Genomic DNA, 4,966 nt, shown 5'->3' with positions numbered 1-4,966 from the left:
CCGGGACATGAACCCACGTCCCCTGCATCGGCAGGCGGACTCTCAACCACTGCGCCACCAGGGAAGCCCCCTTATCTATTTTATGTATAGTAGTTTTTAATCTGTTAACCCCATACCCCTAATTTGTCCCTCCCCACTTTGGTAACCACAAGTTTGTTTTTTTTTCTGACTCACTCAATTTCCACTCCCAGGCGAGCTCCCTGAGCTCCGGCAGCACATGTGAGAACTCAGGCCTGGGGCTTGGTTCCCAGGGCACAGATTCCAGAGGCCCCTCCACTAGGCTCCCTGTTTCCTCCTTCACCCGTGGAAGCAGGTGATAATCTCACTGTTTTGTATGAGTTAGTGGGTTAACTAAGTGTGTGAAGCACCTCGGGGCCTGGCATTTAGTAGGAGCTCCATGAGTGTTTAGAGACAGCCCTCTGGGTGCTAAACAGCCTCGCCAGGGTATAGGCTCCCTGCCTTGGTTCTGTGGCATCTTGTTACCAGGCTGATGGGGTAACGGGTTCTTCCCTACTCCTTCCCACCCACTCCACCCTTACACACACACACCCCCCCCACACACACACACCGTTTCCAGCTGCTCTTTGCCCAGTTAAAGATTAGCCCAGCCCCCCTCATTCCTCCACACCTTCAGCCCATGAACATCCCAGTGCACCTGGCCCACCCCAGCCCCTCCCTATCCTTTACAAATACACCTGAGGACAAACAGAGCCTCAGACTGCCTCCTGCCTCCTGCTCTGCGCTCCCAGGTCAGGGTCTGGCTCCGCTGGCTGTGGGCTCTGTGAGTGCTGTGGGCCTGTGTGGTCATGGTCTCCCTGGGTATGTGTGTGTGTGTACTGAATTGGTATCTGTGCCTCTGTGTCTCTTTGTGTGGGTGTCATTCGTGTGCACGCGCACACATGTGTGTGTCTCATAAACGCAATGTGGGTCTGTGTGCTATGTGTCTAGGTGCCTGACCTCACTCCTGGGTCTGCGCTCTCTTCTTGAGTTAGAATTGAATTTACAACCTCTGATGCGCCAGGCACAGGGGTTTAGCTGAGGGTCCAGGAGATTGTGTTAGCTCCCTTCCAGAGCCACCAACTCCTACCCCTCAAGCACCTTGGCCTGAACTGGGGAGAGACAGTCCAAGGCCTGTCTTTTTTTTTAAATTGAGGTATAATTAACGATAAGGTTAGATTAGTGTCAGGTGTATAGCAGCTTGTACCTTCCGACCCCCTCCGCCCATTTCACCCAGGCCCCACCCCCTGCCTCTGGCAACTACCCATCTGTTCTCAGTATTTGTGAGCTTGAGGGGTATTTTTTGTTTGTTTGGGGAATGTTTTTAGGTTCCACATATAAGTGAGATTATATGATACTTGTTTTTCTCTGTCTGACTTATTTCACTCAACATAATGCCCTCAAGGTCCACCCACCCATGTTGTCACAAACATCAAGATTTCATTCTTATGGCTGAAACAATATTGCCAAACAATATGGCTAAACAATATTCATTGTTTATAATACACATTTTATTTATCCATTCATCTGTTGATGGACACTTAGGCTGTTTTCATGTCTTGACTATTGTAAATAATGCTGCGATGAACATGGGGGTGCATATATCTTTTCATATTAGTGTTTTTGTTTTCTTTGGATAAATATCCAGAAGTGGAATTACTGGATCATATGGCAGTTCTATTTTTAATTTTTTGAGGAACCAACATTACTGTTTTTCATAGTGGCTGCACCAATTTACATTCCCTTTTCTCCACATCCTCGCCAACACTTATTTCTTGTCTTTTGGATGATAGCCATTCTAACAGGTGTGAGGTGATATCTCGTTGTGGTTTTGGTTTTCATTTCCATGATGATTACTGATGTTGAGCACCTTTTCATGTACCTGCTGGACATCTGTATGTCTTCTTTGGAAAAACGTCAGGTTCTCTGCCCATTTTTTTTTAAATTAATTAATTTATTTCTTTATCTTTGAACGCGTTGGGTCTGCATTGCTGCGCAAGGGCTTTCTCTAGTTGTGGCGAGCAGGGGGTAATCTTCGTTGCCGTGCGTGGACTTCTCATTGCGGCGTCTTCTCTTGTTGTGGAGCACGGGCTCTAGGTGCGCGGGCTTCAGTAGTTGTGGCAAATGGGCTCATTAGTTGTGGCTCCTGGGCTCTAGAGCGCAGGCTCAGTAGTTGTGGTGAACCGGCTTAGTTGCTCTGCGGCATGTGGGATCTTCCCGGATCAGGGCTCGAATCCGTGTCCCCTGTATTGGCAGGGAGATTCTTAACCACTATGCCACTAGGGAAGCCCCTCTGCCCATATTCTAATGGGATTGTTTTTGTTTTTTGTTTTTTGTTTTCCCCAAGGCCTGTCTTTTCTCTTTCTTCCAAGACAGATCCTGGCTGGCCCTAAGGTTTTCTTTACCACCCCCTCCCCAAGCCTAGTCCCATGGATCTCTTCCATACTCATCACTCACTAAGGGGAAGAAGGAGGACCATGGCATAGCTCAGAGGCTGACCTCAGCTGAACATTTCTTGCATGAGCAAAAGCCAGCAAAAATGGGTGGCTCAGGGGCTTCCCTGGTGGCGCAGTGGTTGAGAGTCCGCCTGCCGATGAAGGGAACACGGGTTCGTGCCCCGGTCCGGGAAGATCCCACATGCCGCGGAGCGGCTGGGCCCGTGAGCCATGGCCGCTGAGCCTGCGCGTCCGGAGCCTGTGCTCCGCAACGGGAGAGGCTACAACAGTGAGAGGCCCGCGTACTGCAAAAAACAAACAAAAAAACAAAAAAAATGGGCGGCTCAAAAGGTGCCGGGGGACTTCCCTGGTGGTCCAGTGGTTAAGACTCCATGCTCCCAGTGCAGGGGGCCTGGGTTCGATCCCTGGTCAGGGCAGTAGATCCCAAATGCTGCAACGAAGATACAAATAAATAAATTTTAAAAAAAAACGGTGCTAGGGGCCTGTCTTGCAAGGGGCTGGGGCTGTTGTAGTACAGAAGTGTGTGTGTGTCTGTGTGAACATTTGTGCCACTATGTTCGGCAACCATATGAGTACCAGAGTGCCCTGATGTCAAGTAGTTGGTCTGTATGTCACATATTATATTCTGATTTGTGGGTCAGAAAAAAAAATTAATTAATACACCACATTTGCACTGGGTCCATTCTGGAGCTGTCCGTTATGACCTATGCACCAGCCCCAAGCAAGACAAGGCCAGCCTTGGCACCAGGGCACCTCAGAAGCTTCATCCTATGAGAGCACACTTATTGGCAAACGACAGATTGGCTCAGCCCCCAAGTCCTCTTCCAGTCCTGGTGGGAGGAGACAGGAACAAGCAGCTTGGATCAAGGAAGGTTTTCCATTCACTTGTGCCATGGGGGTAAAGGTCTTAGGATCCCCTGGATCCCCTAGAGGCCCCTACCCACCAACCCCATCCTCCCTGCTCTGGGTGCACTGATCTCTCCAAGCCTCCCTCCCCACCTTTATGCCAGGCGTCTACACAGGTACAAGAGTCTCTAGGGACCGAGTACTGTGACCTGACACATGGTAGGCATTGCTACATGAATAATTAACATGATTGAAATTGACCCAAGTAGAAATGAATTAATAGGGGCTTCCCTGGTGACACAGTTGTTCAGAATCCGTCTGCCAATGCAGGGGACACGGGTTCGAGCCCTGGTCCAGGAAGCTCCCACATGACGTGGAGCAACTAAGCCCACGTGCCACAACTACTGAGCCTGTGCTCTAGAGCCCGCGTACCACAACTACTGAAGCCCGCGTGCCTAGAGCCCGTGCTCCGCAACAAGAGAAGCCACTGCAATGAGAAGCCCACGCACTGCAAAAAAGAGTAGCCCCAGCTCGCCGCAACTAGAGAAAGCCTGCGCGCAGCAACGAAGGCCCAACACTGCCAAGAATAAATAAATTTATTTTTTAAAAAATGAATTAATACATGATTGTGAGTCTGGGGGTGGATCTGGTGGGTCACGTGTGAGGGTGTAGGGTTCAGGGGTGCATAATGCTCTCATGTCTCTGTCTACCTACCATATGAATGAACCCAGTGCATCCGCTCAACACCCTTGCCTGGCGCCTACTCAGTGTCCAGCTCCACAGTGAGTCCCAAGCTAAGCCACAGGGAGCAGTTTTATCCCTTTCATCCCTTGAAGGGTCTACGTGTGTACATCCTTGGGAAGAAGAAGGAGAGACTGAGATTTAGATCACAGTAAACTAAACTTTACCTGTTGACTCACAGGTGTTCTTTTTGTCACTCCCTGTGCTTGCCTCATAAAGATGGAGCCAGGTAAGTACTGCAGCGGGAGGCTTGTAGGGTGGAAGAAGGAAGAGAGAAGGAAGGGGAGGGTGGTGAAGGCAGGGGCAATCAGTCAGTCACATCTACCACAAGCCGAGAGTGTGTGTGTGTGTGGGGGGTGGGTGGGTGGTGGTAGGGTTCCAAAATGAAAACGAGCCCTTGAATTTTGTAATACACTCTACAGTTTAAGAAGCATGCCCACACATCCTTCATCTCACTAGGTCTTCAACCTCAGGAGTAAAACAGGCAGGGACTCCTCCTGTGTCCACATGCGCTCTGGGGGATTAAGGGTCATGCTCAGGGTGAGGCCCTGGAGGTGTGGCTGGGTCTGGAGCCCTGAACACAGCTCTTAGCAGCTGTGCCATTGGCTCCCCTCAAAAGGAACAAAAGACCATGCTGCTTCCCCTCCTGTTCCCTGGTGGTCCAGTGGTTAAGATTTCGTACTACCCCTGCAGGCGGTGTGGGTTTCATCCCTGGTCAGGGAAGTTCCACATGCTGTGTGATGCAGCCAAAAGAAAAAGAAAAAAGAAATATACATCTAATCAAGGAGGCGATTCTCACCGGGGGAGCACTTCAGAACACCCAGGACCACTCAAATTGGTTACTGCAAGAATGAGCCCTCTGGGCCAGCAACTGGGCAGTGAGGGCAGGCAGGACGGCCCAATCTAAGCAGACTTCCTGCAGGAAT

This window comes from Lipotes vexillifer, unplaced genomic scaffold (genome assembly GCF_000442215.2).
Source record: "Lipotes vexillifer unplaced genomic scaffold, Lipotes_vexillifer_v1.1 scaffold408, whole genome shotgun sequence".
Classification (NCBI taxonomy): Eukaryota; Metazoa; Chordata; class Mammalia; order Artiodactyla; family Lipotidae; genus Lipotes; species Lipotes vexillifer.
The sequence above is the reverse complement of the archived record's forward strand: the minus strand, read 5'-3'. Positions refer to the sequence as shown.